General features: G+C 40.5%; 1 protein-coding gene across 1 annotated transcript in view; it reads left to right on the top strand.

Annotated features, from left to right (window-relative positions):
* Positions 1-17,727, top strand: part of zc3h12aa (zinc finger CCCH-type containing 12Aa) — a 339,114-nt gene that overhangs the window by 231,142 nt on the left and 90,245 nt on the right. The gene's annotated exons all lie outside the window — the stretch shown is intronic.

Here is a 17,727-nt window from a genome sequence, read left to right as displayed (position 1 = left end):
TAAACTAATGAGTTCTAAAATAGCCTCAAGTGTGTTGTCTGACAAAGCTGCATAAAACCGTACCGTGAGAAAGAATAGTAATGTAAGAAAATTAGCAGGAAGAATGGGCGATGAATAAAGGTTAGGGAAATTGAAGGTCAACTTAGAAGAACCCCTGCACACACACTCTCTCTCTCTCTCTCTCTCTTTCTCTCCCTCTCTCTCTCTTTCTCTCTCTCACACACACACTCTTCTCATCCCCTCTAGCCAGTCTGGACTGAAGTACCTCAGCCTAAAAAGAGATGTGCTGCTCTTTGACAGATGTTGTCCCTAGGCTTGGCCTCCAGCTTCTCCCTAAGCAGTACGTCATTAATAATGCAGCATGCTTTTGCGCAAACCTGCCTGACAGATGTGCATAGATTGAGCCTGAGGTTCCCCGCTGCTTGTCAACAGTCTGCTGTTATTTTTAGGGGTAGGTTGCACTACAGTCGTACATGATGTTTTCTTTGGGTAGAGGTGACTCAGTCAAAACAATAGATCTAGGAAATTTGTCATTTCCCCCGTCTGCGCTGGGGATTCAGACAAGCCGTGGGCAAGCAGAAATCTATGTCAGAGACGTACTCGATGAAGGAATGAAGAAAACATTAAGATTACTTCATTCATCGAGTAAAGTTTCTCTGAATGTCACACCTACATGTATGTTGTTCGCACTCACTTTGGTGATTGCTGTTACACTGATTGCTGTGATGCTGTCATGGTCATCAGAGGATGAACTGCAATAACTTTGGTAATTCCCTGACTTTTTTACCTTAATGCGATGAGGTTGGCCTTTTTGGTTTTAGGTGGATTGCCCTGTAGATGGGTACCAATGATGTTCTGATGTTTTAATGCCCTCCTGAAAAGCCTTCCTGTCCTGGGCCATGCACAGACATTGCCAGTTTGTGATGTTTTGATGTGATGCATCATTTATAAAAACAACCCTGATTCCAAAACAATTTGGTCATAAAACATAAATGAGTGCGATAACTTGCTTAACTTTTTGACATATACCTAACAAATGTACTAACATGACAGTACAGAGACAATGTTTTTAAAATTCTATCTTATTAGCGTCATTGAATTTTGTAAATGTAGGAATATTCTGAATTTAATGCCAGCAACCAGTTGGAATAGGGGCAACAAAAGACTGGAAAAGCTCAAAAAACACCTGTTTGGAACATTCCTCAGGTAAACAGGTGAATTGGTAACGTGCTAGAATAGGATGATTGGGTATGAAAGGCGCATCCTCAAAAGGCTTGGTAGTTCAAGAGCCAGGGTGGCGCACAGCTCACCCCTTTGTGGAACACATGATTGTAGTATAAAGGATATTACTACATGGGGTCAGGAACATTTCATAAAACTGTTGTCTATAAATACAGTTAGTTGGCAAACGATTGCATGACACAGGGCGTCCAAACTTTTTGGGAATCAAGTTCGTATCTTCAGCTACACCTGAGAGCTGTCACCTTGGTAGAATGTGATAAGAGTATGGGCATGTATAACTTCAAGCTCTGAGCGTGTATTGTGTATTGTGGCTTGATCCTAGCCTGCAAAATGTACCACTAAAGTACAATTAAAGTATATCAATAGTTAGTATACCAACTGCTTCTTGACCTAAAGGCCTCAGGCTCACTTCACCACTCTGTACACTGTCGTAAGCGTTGTATATTTTTACCATCTCTCTCTTATGCTCTCACTTTGACTCTCAAATTAATGCAGAGCTCAGTGCCAGTGGATGAAAATAATTACCAGACCATTTGTGTAGCTGTACTCTATCAACACTTTTAAACACTGTTCCCATTAAACATTAAGAACCTCGTAGCAGCCATTTCGCAATTCACATCAAATCGCGCTGTCGAGTAATACATTATTTATCAATGGCCAGTCAATAGTCAGTCAGTTCTCTACAGGGCTCTCCATTTCACTCCTTAACTCCAATGCGCTGTGTGATGGAGCACAAGTGTGCCAGTATGTATGATTTATTGTTTTAAAATATTATCTCTAGTGATTTTAAATCGAGATTTTAAAAAAAGCAAAGCACTAGAAGCTACCAGGTCTCGTTGAGAGAATGATCAGTTATGCTAACGTAGGCTAACCTACACGCCGGTGAGTCATTAGAGCAACAGTATGATGAGCCGAGGCAGTGATTCATAGTGCTAATGAAAAACGAGCATGACTGTTGACATTAGAATTCAGATCGCTGTTAGGAGACAAGATCAGCTCACATTATCGCTCTGCGGTCAGTCGTGGCTCCTACTGTAACTGTCAGAGAGACAGTTAAAGCAGCTTTGCTGAAGCTTGTGAGATGTCAAGTCCAGCTGCGGAGACGTCACTCCGATTGAGCTCTCCTACTTTAGATAAGTGGCTTTGACCTGACGTTGACTGTGTTTACTTTAAGGCTGCAGTATGTGGGTGAATAATAAAGACAAAAAATGTGCACTTCAATGCATAGCCTTCAGGAGTGGTGCATTTCACTGTGTTTCAAATTATGAAATCTCAAAGGAATGTGAAGGTGTGAGCCGATATCTGGCTGTTACCTTTAAATCTGACAACATGTAAAGGAGACATTAACATTTCAAAGCAAACAAAAAGTGCAAATTCCACAACACAAGTGCCCCTCCTACCATATTGCCATTTTTATATTGTTAGAAAAGATGTTATCACCTGTACCGCCTTACAGATGCGAGAGTCAAGAAGGCACAACGGTGTGGTGTCCCTCGCTGGCACCCCTGTGTCTGGCATCATTGCCGGGCCGCGGTGGCACCGAGGTTATTAAAAACACAGCCTCTCCATCTGTCGGCGCACGGTGTGTTTCTGGCCTTTTGTCGCTTTGAAGATGCAGGCTGTCAGGCTTTCCACCCTATGAAGTGATTGGAGATAAAACCAAAATCCGATATCAGCATGTCTGTCAACTATCAACAATCCCATCTGTCTCCCCTGATAAGACTCGCCTCGCATCGTGGCTTCAGAATTTCCACAAGGCGTGAACGATTCTGACTGATGCTTGGAAAAAGGGAAATGTGATAAAATTTGAACCAGTCTCATTAAAGATTAAATGTGGTAAATGTTGAGCCTAATAGAATTTCTACTCACATAGCATCGGGCCACAGTTAGAGCTGTGAGTTGAGTACTGTGAGTTTGGGTTTTTTTGCGAGGCCATCGATGTTTTTGTACAAAATTGCTGCTGCCAGACCTTAAGAACTCTGAAAATACTGTAAGATGCAGAAAAACAAGACAACTCTCTCCATAAGGCAAAATATCCTTGACTAATGCATCTGTATCTGTGCACTTTCTTCAGAAGAGTTTCTTCTCAGAATGAGTCAGACCCTTTCCCCTCTCCATGCTCATAATGGCATCATATGTTTCAGTCATAAACACAAACTCTAACATTTTCTCTATTTCAGTGTTTTCAGTTGTTTCCAAAAATCGCCTGATAACAACAGACAGTGATCGGGGCGGTAAATACGTTTCTGGCCTCCGAATGCAACAACGAAACAACGCCTCGCTGTTACACAACACCGCAAGTGTGAAAGTATCTGTGTCTGAGCACCAGGATAAATTCTGAATTATTAATATATGAAGGCAAATGAGCGCTGCCATTTCAGAAAGCAGATAATCAAATGAGAAAGTGTGGAAATAAAAGCTGGATAAATAATTAATGAATTTGTCCCAGATTTTTTTCTGCTTGCAAACCCATCTGCCGCCGAAATTAAACATCTCGTGTCGGAAAAAGTTAAAGTTTTAATTTCATCATCACGTGTGTTACGAGTAGTTTAGAATTCTTACTGTGTTCATTCTCATGTTGACATCAATAATGAATGAAATGTAATATCAAAGGCTTATAGCATTTTAGAGTTCTATATCCAAGTTTATAAGTTGTCTGCTCTCTGACACGAAAAAAATAATATTACTGAGTTGTTTTTACATTTTTTATTTTTTTTAGGTGTAATTTCTTTTTCAAATTATGAACATGAATCGATACCAGCAGAGTCAGCAGTGGGTTATCTGCACACTTTCACACATTTCCATTTCGAAAAAATGCTGCAAATCATCAAAAAGTAATGTTTTATAGCGAGCAACATCTCAGGTTGTTCAGGAGTACAGAGAATGTTACAGAGACGGATGTCATGCTGTAACTCTTCATTGAGTCCCTGGGGGATGAACAGTGTGTAAATAAAGTATCATCTAGCATTCGCAGTGACGCAGCTTCTTTTCAGTGTCACCTTCATGCAACCAAGGCCCAAGTTTTCAGTGGAAAATAAAACAGAAATGTTTGCCAGGGCGAGTTCCAGTCAAATTACTGCGACTAGCTTTTACATTCTTTAAATATTTGGCATCAGAAGAATTAATATCGTGGTCTTATTGTGGCCACAGTACCCTGAAGGTGTATTCAGTGAGAACGTGAGGTGAGTTTTAGACTTTTATTTGCCTGACAACATGGACAGCGACTGTGTGTGTGTGTGTGTGTGTGTGTGTGTGTGTGTGTGTGTGTGTCAATCGATGAACTTGCCTGCAAATCCAGTTCTTTCTCTTATTTCCCTCCAGTCTCTCAATGTTAAGCTCAAGTTGAACATTTTCAGTTTGCACAGTTGTGTCTTGTGCCTCAGTCTGCGTGCTGCCTGTGGCTGGCTTTTGCCTCAGGTAGTACCAGTGAAAAGTAGGTTAAAAATGTAGCCATAATCATATTATAGAAGTAGTTACAATTATTACTCAACGAAGAAAGACATTAGTCACAATACTTTTTAAATTGTTTTTAACTAAGAAAAACTTTTGAAAAACTCCAAGGCCTCCATACCTGTATGCCACATCTTCTGTTTACATGTAGAAAACAGAAAATGAGACAAAAGCCGTTTTGGTGGTATTTACTGACCATAAACAGCTAGCTTAAACAGCTAGCTTAACGTTAAATGTGGCATTCCACCTCCCCCCTACCATTGTATTTATGTCACAACAGCGCTGTTGTTCGAATTATCTGCCCCCCTGAGGTAATTGGCAGTTTGTTGTAGCTAATGTTGACAACGCTTGCTAACGCTAGCTCGCTAACGTTAGGGCAGCACTTTAAACTTGGTGCATTGGTGCAAAATCTGCCATTTTTAAGTTTTTCCCACAAACTGGCAACTACCAACACAATTGACACTGACGAAACACTGATGCCGCATGATTCCAACGGCGTAACGCTAATGGCTCACAAAACTTGTGAGAAGCTGGACCCAATGGTCAGAATTATTTCACATAGGTAAACAAAACAATACTTTTGCTGAACACACACAGACCGAACCGATTTCATCCCTTACCAACCTCCAGAGCGAGATACTGTAACCCCAAAATGTTGGGTGTACTTGAGAATGTTGTTGAAATAAAATAACTTTAGTGTTCCAGGAGTTGCATTTCTCCTCTTTTGGTCGAGGCTAACCTGCTCTCCACACCTCCATATGTACTGGACTGAAGACATAGAGACCAAACTGATTTCAATCCTTATCAAACTTCAGAGCAAGATAACCCCTTACATGTCGCAATAATAAAATGTAACTGTTGCGTTATCTAATAAAAATTCCTTACTTTCCCCCTTTCAAAGCGAACTACATTGGTAAGCACCCACTCGTGTATTTCCTGTCACCCGTGTGGAATTATATCCGTATACAAAATGTGCTTTTCAAATCGGTAGATAATTGATGGTACTTTGAACTAATTATATGTGATTATGCACATGCCTGACGTAATTATCTTTTCTGCGGTGAGATCTAAAATATCCCTTCATCAGAAGGTTTTCATTTGTGGGAATCTGCAAATATTTCAATATTCACGAACGCTGATATAAGATCGGGAGCTACAGATGCTGCAGAGTTTTAAAGTATTCTGTTAAAGATTATCCAGAGTTCAGTGCCTACAGTAATTGGTGTTTGACTTTAACATACTCTTTTCCACCCCCACATCCCATGAGGTAGGGCACCCTTTCAGTCATACCCTCCCGCTTTTTCTAACATTGCGGACCTCCGGTGTTCCTCAGAAAGAGAAGTAGTAATGGCCCATTATTTCGGTGCACACCAGCGATAGCATTTACCACAGGGCTGCGAAGGCAAAAGAGCAGAGGTGGGAACTAATGGAGAGGGCTGTTCCTGCCTGTCGCAAGGGATCCGCAGTAAAAACCTACATTTCCCAGAATGGCGTCACCGTTGTTGGCTTTGGCAAGAATCTACTTTCAATGTATTTATTTTTTCTTTGATGGCTAGTTGTAAACCTCAGGGGGCCCTCAATAAATGCTGTTAATTGCCAGAATAACGATTCCAACAACTGGTCAAATTAGCCGTTTAATACGAGCTTTAGATATTATGCAAAAACAACTTCAGATTCATAAGAGGGAGAATATAACTATGCAGTCAAGGGAAAGTCACGGTAAACTCAGAATGAGAGGGAAGGATGGGATGAGGGGTGGAGAGAATGAGGGGGCTCAGTAAATGAAAAGGGAGAGAGAGTGAGAGAGGACAGTCACCAACTGACTAAAAAGTGGGCTTTTATCATTTATTCATTTGAAATGCAAAAGCAGGGAGGCAGATACTGAACATACCCAACTAAGCCCTCCTCTCTTTCCCTCTCTCATTTGCATTGAAAGGACTGCAGGGTTCGTGTGAAGGCTGAGGCTTATGAGCTCCATGGCACTGTGTGGGCCCCCTTGAGCCAGTTCATACTCCCACATGTTGGTGAACATGTAAGAGCTCTGAGCGAAGGCAAACAGCGCTCACTGCCCCCACTCATATTTTTTGGCAGCTATGCATAATATGGACATTCAAAACTTGGGTAAATACCCAAGTATGGAGTATGTAAATGTGTTACATGGTGTTTTACATGCTAAGTGTTGTACTGCCTGTCTGGGCAGACTGATTAAGTGAGTTTATGTAGAACATAAAGTCTCCTGCATTTCAAAATAAAACTGCAGTTTCAAGGTAAAACTATAGTTTCACTATATATTCTGTTTTGCTTGACCTGTGTATTTATTCGGTAAAAATGATATAACGCAGATGTTCTTCTATCCCAGCAACGTTGTTAGCAATTGCTTAGTATCGCCTTAAATTTGGTCACTCCATATATTACTTTGATTCCTTATTATTCCTTTTCTTTCTTATCTTATCTTATCTTATCTTATCTTATCTTATCTTATCTTATCTTATCTTATCTTTTTCTGTTCTGTTCTGTTCTTTTCTTTTCTTTTCTTTGTCATCACCACAACTGGACCCATTAAAGAGGCCTTTGTATAGCCTAATGTGTACCATTATCACCGCTGGAGGTCACTCAGCAGGTGTTGAAATAACATTTAGGACAAGTAACATCTCATAACAATCAGTGATGACGTAAGCAAGCTAGACTTAGCTTCCACGTTTTGAATGGAAGCTAATTATCCCAGCTTGCTAGCTTCCATTTCACGACTGGGGACTGAGAACTCCGTATTTCGCCCAAGGGCGGTGCCTTACATTCGTCACTTGTAACTTTAAACAGAGATGATTTTTTATTTTTTGTGATCATGTTGTTCATGCCCCGTGTCAGAACTCGGCATTAACTTATTATTTTATTTAAAACCGTGATCTTTTTCTAACCTTTACAGTAACCAGATTTGTAGCCTTAACTTAACATAACCAAACTGAAAATATTCTTTAAATACCTGAAAGCAATGAGTTCACTAAGTCTAAAAGTAAACATCAAAACTTCACACCCACACACGGGACACAAACTCCCGTCGGCTGCATTTTAAATTAGGGTTTATATTACCTCATGTAAAAAGTGAGAAGAAATCAAATGTCTTCAAAAATCAAAAACATGGCATAACTTTACAAACTTGGATATAACAATCGTGAATCTATGAAGAGATTGTCTTACCAAACCTCATCAGTCATATCATTCCTGTATGTTCGAACTATGAAATATGATCAAACTAAGGAGCCTATTAAGCCCATCTCACGAATACAATAAAAATCCAATCCACTCTCAGCAGGAAATTAAATCAGAAAACTCACTAAGAAATTAGAGCTCTGTAATACTGATAGATAGCTGAGCATTATTCATTCGCCTGAGGAGTGTAATATGTAAACAGACTGCTTACAAAACACGTAGGAACTCCAAAACATCCAAAAGCGTGAATAATTTTATTTTACAGTATTCTTATATTTATTTATTTCAGATTTAGTTTAATGTAATTCAAATCAGTGCTGCGCGAAACACAAATCCAGTTGAAACAGACATGATTTTATCGCTCAGAGATAACTCCAAATAGTATTGGAAGAAGTGGCAATGGAAGTTATTTGGCTATAACCCTGCATGTACGGTTTTAACTACAAAAGGATGCAATTGAGCATAACTGCAGCCGCTGTGCTGTGATCACCTGTGCCCAGCTCCAGCCAGACTTTCATTTGGCTCCAGAAGCCCCCACTAACTACAAAGAACTTTGTGTCCCACAGTGAGAGGTGTGTGTGTGTGTGTCTGTCTGTGCTTGTGTATGGGTGTGTGTGTGTGCCAACGTACGCACATGCAGTCGAAGGCTGTACTGGAGGGAGGGGGCAACATGCTGACCGTCACTTTCCCTTGCTGTCAGGACCAATCAGTGTCTGGCAAGTTAATGGAGAACACAAAACCTATTTAAAAGCTACATTTACCACTTGGCTGATTCCATTACATTGTGTAATTTCCAGGTGTCACATTTCCCCTCCACACGTCTGTCTTAATGCTCTCCCAAGCACCCTCTGATTAGTCAGCCTCGGCTGGCTCCCCCAAATCCACTCTAGCAGAGCACCCCATCCGTTTACATCCTCCTTGAGGGGAAAAACTCCTTACAGCACATTTTATTTAGGTGTTCAGCAAGATGCCAAATAATACTGGACACTGGCCTGGCTGTAAACTCCTAAATGGTGCAAGCCTTCTGTTCTTGGTAGGGCTGAGAGGCTGTAGCTATAAAAAAAAAAAAAAAAAAGGTTTCATATTAGTTAATACAATTCCTGCCTCAACATTTCAATTCCTGTCGAGTTAAACCTTGTCCACACCTTGATTTTGAATCAAATTCTGGGATCAGAGAGCGCCTGTCCGTGGGCAGTTGATGGCGATGGGAACAAATAATGTCGTCCACTGAGGTTGTTCTCAAATTTTTCACGATTCTTTTAACCGGCGTTTAACTTGGCTTCAAAGGACGGAAACGCTCTTTTAGTTCGGGGGCCAAAAACCCAGGCGACCCGCTGTTTTGGCTTCACCTATGAATGTTTCAAAGCCGTGGACAGAAACCAGCTTTTAGAGAACTCATTTGGGCCGGAGCGAAATGATTGAAGGCAAATCATAGCCTTCATGATGTTAGAGTAGCCCACAGGCTTTTTTATGATTTGGTATTATGTGGACATGCACGGAATGGATAACAATATACTTTTTTCTACTTCTTCTTTCTACTTAAAAACTGTCTCGTCCATTGTGTGAGATGGAGTACTTTTTTGATCGGGGCAACAGTAGTTTCAACTTCATTCTCTTGAAGAATAAATGAGTACCCTTTGAGACTTTAAATCATTTGATTCTGATTGTAATTGTCTCAAGATCAGTCCTCACCTTCTACTGTATGTGAGAGGTTTGCGGGTTAATAAGAAGCCGCTCAGTGAACTAACCGCTTCCAAATTGGCTTTTGATTCCCAGCGGTACCGATGCTGATCGGGAGATAGCCTCCACTACTTTGTCAAACATGCTGCTGCTGTTTAATCAGGGGCCCGACATTGAATTGTGGTCATCCACAGACCCAGGAAATCAATGTTGGTTGAAGATGCAATCGAGAGCTTCATTTGATTTGTGACCCGAAGCGTGGCTGTTCTTCAGGTTCGGGGGCCACTAGGGAGCTGCCACCATGAATGTTTGCCCCATAGAGACATCGCTTTAAGAATAAGCAACCTATTGATTCATCGCTTCTTTTTCTTTTTTTTTCCAAAGATAGTGCTCTCAGAAAAGCATGTCATTTTCTCCATCATTCAGAGTTCATAGTCAATGGAGTGTGAGCACTTCTTTCTCATAAAGGTCACTGGCCTTTTACAGTGTGTTAAGCGAGGCGACACTCACTTTAATGTGACATCTTACTAGCCGGTGGTTTTATGTGCTCAAGGTGAGGTCGATGGTGCCGCGCGCGTTTTTCTTCTTTTTCTGTTTGCACCAGAATACGCGCTCTGAAAATGAAGTCTTTTTGAAATGCAAAGCAGAGCCACTGCAAGGATCCTTTACACTCCTTTTAATTACATGCAATACCCTGAAGTTATGAGATCTATCAAACTGCCAATACTTACAAGTGGGAAAATAATGACACAATTGATTCCAGGATTGGTGATCATTGCTATTGAACTAACACGGCCCCTCAGCGTGACTCACCTGTCCTTACACATCGACACAACTTACTGAGGAAATGCAGGCAGATAATGAGATGTATAGGCTAAAAGTGAATAACTGAATGAGAATCTGTATTTTATTTGCACCAAGATTCTGCTTTAGTCTAAGCTGAAAATACAGAAATAAACCAAAGCCTGCTGATTCCTCCAGATCAATTCCTGCCAGTTAATATAAAAGCAATGATTGTGAAACACCAGAGGGTGTATCCTCATATTTAGTGCAGCTGATATCCAGCCCGCAGCAAATTACAGGTCAGCAGGGTTGATTTGCGGGTTGGGTCCTCCTACTCAAGTCACTGCTGAATTGCCCACTGTCGGAAGAGTATATTAAAAGGACCCAAAGGGCCACTAATGATCTGCTCTCCATCAATGTGCAGCTTGCCAGGAAATGTCCTGTGCTTTAATTAATGATTCTGAAGCTAACAATCAATTCACGCGAATGTTAAAGGAATTAAATCTGTCCCCTGAAAATGTACCCATTCGGTGGGTGGACGTGGTAATTGTTAGCATTACTGACAGTCGAGCGTGTTGTTTAAAAAAGATAGAGGGAAAATAACAACACGGCAGGCTGTCCATCTTTCCGAGGGTCAAATGGAGTGTGTGGGTAGGGCAACATTCGTCATGTGAGCTGTGAGCTATTTTCTGTCTGCTGACTGACTGGAGGCGATCCTTCAGGAATTCATCATTTATCAAACTGGGTGATATCCCCTCCGGCAGGACGAAAGCGGATGAAGCCTGACACCTCTGGGTTTGCCTGGAGAGGAGAAGGCCGATCGGGATGCATTAGCTCCGAGCATAACTACGGGATTACTACCACTTTCATTAAACGCGACTTACAGATGATAACGAATGAATAGTCAGGAGATCTGCTGCTAGTCTCAACACATGCATTTTTTTCCCTACCTTTCTCTGTTGTCTTCTCACACGCTGGTCTGCTTATTCCCACAACTGCAGCACATGTAATGTTGTGACACAAACTGCTCTGTATAGTGTATATCTCGTGTATATGAATATTTATATATGTAAAAGAACAAGTAAGATGCAAATCCCAAAGATGTGCATTCATTTCTCTACTTTCTCACATTTTTAACTGTAGAAAAAAATAGATCCAATGAGAAATTTCATGGCACTGCGTGACCTCACCGATCAAAAAGGAAATAACACTAACTGTCTGGTCTTTTATTATAAAAATAATGTTTCATTATAAAAATAGCACGCCTTACCTTACCTTTGTTTCTCGCTGCTTGAATACTTTGGTCTGCGTCTTCAAAATGACACAAACATTGTGATCACGTCTAAATGCTTTCAAGGCTTTGCAGCCTCATGATACGTCTAGAATAATTGAATCATTATATTTTACATTATCAGCAGAGGGTTTTTCCAATTAACAAGACTGTTAGTGGAAAAAAAAAGATAAATGGATGAAAGAGTGGATGAATGACTTGAGTAAAGGAAGTCAATATCTGGAGCAGGAAATTACAACTAAAAAGGATCAGATGTTACACGTTGTAATAGTAGTTCTTCCCTGACAGGCTGTGCAGACTTGACCACTTTAGACTGTACAACAGATTACAACATTAGTCTCTTTCATTAAGTGGGCTTGGACCAGCCATCACAACCCTGTTTGACCTTATGCCCACACACAGTGATGAAGGTACCCATAGTTACTCAGCATAAAAAAACATCAGGCACAACTCTTGACCATTTGGGAGAGACTCTAACCCAAAATAGTGTGCAGGTGTGACAGTCATACTGAAAAGCAAGTAGGGGGTCAGAGGCCGGCCTGCTGTTCTCAAAGCACCGCTTTGTAAGGTCCAAAAATCTCTTTCAACTAACAAAAGCCTCTTTAAAGTGTAAAACATATGCCGACAGAGGAGCAAAAAAAACGATATACAAGGACTCAACCGACCATCTCACCAAAAGTTGGACAGAGAGAAGCCATGCGGCTTATTTTCTTTCCTCTGGACAATAAATGCAATAAAACGCCAAACACGAAATCCTTTTAAACCACATCAACGCTATCCAAGGTGGAAATGATTCTCACACCGGGACCGAGCACACAGTCGGACCCCAAATGTCGAACTGCTATAAAGGTGAATGAAGGGGCAAGGAAGGCAGAGTCAATTGCAGTCCCTGGTGCTGAAACCACTTTTAAAGCCAAGTGTCAACAAAAACCTGCGTGGCACAGTTAACTGCAGTGGCCCACGCTCAAAATGTCCTGTTAGAGTCATCGTCTGACGTCAAACAAACAAACATGCATTCTGATGCTGCATGAAAACAAAACAGCAACCACATATTTGTTGATGACTGTTCTGTATAGTGTGATGTGAGATATGAGTCAGAGAAGCTGCAACATAATCCTTGTCTGAAAAGAGGGTACACAAAAAATATTGAGACATCTCCAAACCCCGAGAGAAAAAACAAGTCAAAGAGTTGACAAAGTGGGCCAAAGCTCACTACTGGATGGGATTAACATTATCATTCATTTAGGGTGATGCTTCTGACCACTAGTCCAATATTTATTCTCTTTTAGCTCTGTTTTTGGTCCCTACCAACCCCTGGGAGAACTATCAGGCTCTTTAGCTGCTAAGTGCTCCACGATGTTCACCAGTGGCTGCCAACTGAGAAACAGGAAACAGCTTCCTACTGCCACTGAAAACGATGCTGCGAGCGGTGAGAGTGAACCCAAATGGTAAAGTTGTGGGCTGATGGCGAAACAATGAGTTGAAACTTACCGTAAAGCTGAAAGAAGCTGCAGTTTGGGTGACAATTCTCGGTATGTTTGTTTGATAGATTGTCAAATTAATATTTCTGCTTGTAATCTCCACCCCCTTGTGCATGTTTATGAGAGTAATGTGTCGTCTTCAGGTAGCATTAAGATCAAAGTTTGTGCTACAGTGTGACAGTATGTCAAAAATTGGATTTACTGCGGAGGAACTAAGTACTAAATATTTATTTCAACCTGCTTGAGATCATTTACGTTGTTTTATTGTATTTTGTTTGCTTATTTTTTTCTCAAAAACAATCTTTGTTGTCTTAATGAATATCACTTTACAATCACTTGACAAGTAAAGAAACATTCCGCTGAATTCCGAAGATTTTTATTCTGGATCACCGCTAAAAAGTGTGAAAAAAAAAGAAAGAAAGTGAAGTGTATGGGCTGTCGTCCTCCAAAGGTGTCGGCGTGTAGTATGTTGATAAAAGAAATTCTGCGGAGGCAAGGCTGGGTGGATATGATAGAGCAATCTTTATTGAAACAGATCTCAAGCCAGCGTCCGAACCAGAGTGTGCACTCCCTGGTATTCTCAAATCTCGGCAAAGTGATGCCCAAAATACTTTGCCCTCTGCTCTATCAGAACTCCTCTCGGACCCTCAGTCTTAGGAGATCAACCAAAATTCACCCCCGTTCTCTGGTGTGTGGGTCCTTTTTAGAGTCCATTCGCTCATGCCCGCCTGTTTCTCTAATTGTTTACTTTTGGGGAACTGAGGGCCCCTCTATCCTGTTGGAAAAGGATGGGTCTGCATAACATCTCTCTCTCAAGGGAATATGTGTACGTGGAGGTGTGTGCGTGACTATGTTGATGTTAGTCTCTCTATCCTTAGATGGAAAGGTATACATTGAATCAACCTTTAGCTATTCTCTGACGCACACTACAGGACTAATGTGTTGTTATCCTGGACATGAGACCTCTACGTTGTACCCTTCCCAAATATACTTAAAGGGAAGCATCTGGACCTGTCCCATCCTGTCCTGTCACTCAGAGCTCAGGAGGTATAAGAAACACACAGACACTACAAAAGACCTGCTGATCTCCTTTAAAGCTTGAACTGTGAATTAGTAAAAAAAAAAGTGTTGTGTTGCTCTTTTCAGTAGCTGAGTCACAACATCCGTATACACATTCTGGCTGATAAAACAGGAAAGGCAAGGCTCCTAATGCTCTGCAGTGAAGACTAGTCAAGGTTGTGAAACCTGTTCAAGAGAAAGAGGTATAAAGTATCAGCATTTTCAATATTTCAATATATATATATATATATATATATATATATATTTATATTTATATTTATATATATATATATATATATATATATATATATATATATATATATATATATATATATATATATATATATATATATTATGAGGCCGTTTTATTTGCAACTATGACATTGTTCCACAGTATTTTGATGCAGGATTTCCACAACATGTTTTAAACATAGACTCAACTCATCTCGGATGATCATTTGTACTCCGCACACGCACACAAAAACATATACTCACACATATCGACACACATGTTCGTGTCTCTACATCTCCCGCGTATAAATACATAGCATATTCTAGCAAGACTAGTAATGAATGCCCAGCGGGACGACATGAATATGCATGACCGCTTCTGGATATGTGTATTTATCATTGTGTGCACTTGGCATGTGCTTGTTGGTGCCTAAAATAGAAAACTGTGATGTAAATATTTATATTCCTTAAATGATCTACAACTCTTCAGCAGTGATGAAATGTATTCAGCGTGGCCCTTTTGTTTACATGTAAATGGAAGGTTAGGGTATTTGCAATGCGAAATCAATAATTAAATGCAAGTACTAATTGGATGATAGCAATGCCAATAGCTTAATGGAATAGCCTCCCAGTATGGGGACCAATGATTAGATTCTCTGCTTTGCTAGGTCAGGAGCAATAGGTGAAAAAAGCTCATGTAGACGTGGGCAAAAACACATTTCCCCAAGGCGAACAAAATAATACATGAACATTGTACACTGCTGAAAGATCATTTAGATCATCATTTGAATTATTTAATAATGCATACTAGACATCTACAGCCTACACTCACTTAGGTGGATGGATTAGGGAGGGAACAAGACAGATTTAGCAAGCTAGAGAATATATGAGAAAGATGGGAAAGAAAAAAAATAGTAACAAAAAGCAAGATAGATGGATATACGTTCAGTGTTTACATGCACTTAAGTAATCGGGTTACAGCACACTTTCTCCAGCAAACTGATTGAAATGTAAACGAGACCTGGTTACTGTAATAGCGGTCATGATTTCCCCTGCTAGATTTCTCCCAGAGAAAGCCGATTTCTTGGCCATGTAGTGCAGACAGGGAAAAGTCATAGCGGGAGGATGAAAGCGGAGATCACCGCGTGAAGCAATCCATGCTCGTATTTAAAATAATCCCATCCAAAACTCAAACTCACACAAAGAAGCCTTTAGAAGTCTGTTTCCACTGCTGAGCATTTGTCAGTCTGCTCCGACACGACACACAAACCCCACTCCTCAAAAAAAAAGCCTGTCTATCACTGAGCAGTGGTGGAGGAAGAACTCAGATCTTGCACTAAAGTCAAAGAAGCACTACCACAGTGTAGAAATACTCTTGTGACAAGTAAAAGTCATGGATTTAAATTTTTATATCCTTAAAGAACCAAGGTAAAAGTACTCATTGTACTAACTAATTGCAGAATGGCATATGTTAGGGTAATGTATACTGTATAATTATAGATTATTATGTTAAAGCTGATAACTTTTTTAGTTTTGTTTTTTTTTGTGCTGGGTAGTCTGTGATTTCCCCTAGGGGATCAATAAAGTTTTATTTTTCTTCATAATTTATTTAATCTTTGAAAGGATGCCCCAGTGTTTTATTTTGTGGTGCTAAACCAAAGTCATATATTCCAACTGCTGACTACCCAAAGGCACAAAGGTAACACACACACACACACACACACACACACACACACACACACACACACACACACACACACACACACACACACACACACACACACACGCACACACAAATCTTCAGGACAAAGCTGACTAATCTCAATTTCACCAATTTATTAATTTATTCTGGCCGTGTCAACCAACATGATAACATTGCTAGGCCGAAACAGAAAGTACAAGTACCTCAAAATTGTATTTAAGTACAGTACTTAAGTAAATGTACTTAGTTAATTACCACCACTGTCACTAATACTGTCACTAATACATTTAAAGCTGCTTTAAGCGTCATCTTAACACTTAAAATGACTGTTAAATACCTCTGTAATCCAACAGTAATCACTGTTGTAGAGTGTTTGCTCAGTAACCCATGACTCTCCTCCCCCTGCTCATTCAGTGAAAGAGAAAATACGTTTTCCAGTATCCCTGCCCACTTCATCCAATCAGCACAGAAAATGCTATAAAGAGGCGGTCCTGTTCTGGTACCTACACCGGCAATGGCACACCAGGGAAAAGCTACCAATTCAAGGACTCCCAGTGACGACTTATACTACCAAATATGCCAAGCGATGAAAAACGCTTGAAGAAAAGAAAGACGCACACAGGAAGTTAAAATTACGACAAAACTTAGAGCAACTTTAAATAAGTATGAAATGTTCTTGAAGTAAGGTTGGGGTAGGCTGAAATGTGATTACTGACCCACAGCATGTGCGAATTCATTGTACCCAGGTTACTACAGTACATGTAAATGCATTCCCCAGTTACATGCATAACCTTGTTTCTCTGAGTAACCGGGTTACTTGAGTGCAAACAAACACAGTGATACAGCAGATAGATGGACAGAGGACTAACATGGAAACCACCTCTGTGCTTTTACAGCTGATGACATTAGCAAGTATAAGACCCCAATTTGCATGGGCGCTCCACATCTTTCGCACCCCGTGTGACAAACACAGCTGTCTCGCTCTTTATTTCATCCGCTGATATCTTTTCTTATTCACAGGGCTGCCTTTGACTTTGAGTGCCTATTGTACATTTTAGACCCAGACAACACCTGACACCACAGCATGGTCACGAGACGTCATGCGGGGCCCTGCATTAAAAAGATAAAAGCTCTGTATTGTGGCATTTGGGCCATGCTAACAGTTCCTGGTGCTCATATGTACAGCTTCTGTATATACACTCTGTGAAATCGATAAAACGAAGAAAGAAAATTTTATTTACTACAATTAATCCATCAGCCTGGGGTAAGGCTCAAAAAATAAGCTGCTTTGTTTAGAGGAACATTTATCTCTATGTGCCACGCTGGGAGAGGGGGCCACGGCTGGATGATGTCAGTTTTGCTCCACTGGCTTGGTACATTAAGCTCTATGTGAGAATCAATAATGGGGCATCTGTAGAGGACTATTAGAGCCATAATCTTACATGAGGCAGCATCCTCATGATTCACACAAAGTCTAGAAGAACACCTTGTACAAGGTTAATGTCAAGAGTGAAGAAAAAAAAATCTAACGCTGTAAAATTGGTATTTGGAAGAGAGAAAATATCATGACCTGAAATAGCGGGCCACTGTCAGATGATCTT

The sequence above is a fragment of the Pagrus major genome, chromosome 17 (assembly GCF_040436345.1).
Source record: "Pagrus major chromosome 17, Pma_NU_1.0".
Lineage (NCBI taxonomy): Eukaryota > Metazoa > Chordata > Actinopteri > Spariformes > Sparidae > Pagrus > Pagrus major.
Note: the sequence above shows the minus strand (reverse complement) of the source record. Positions and strands in the feature narration are given on the sequence as shown.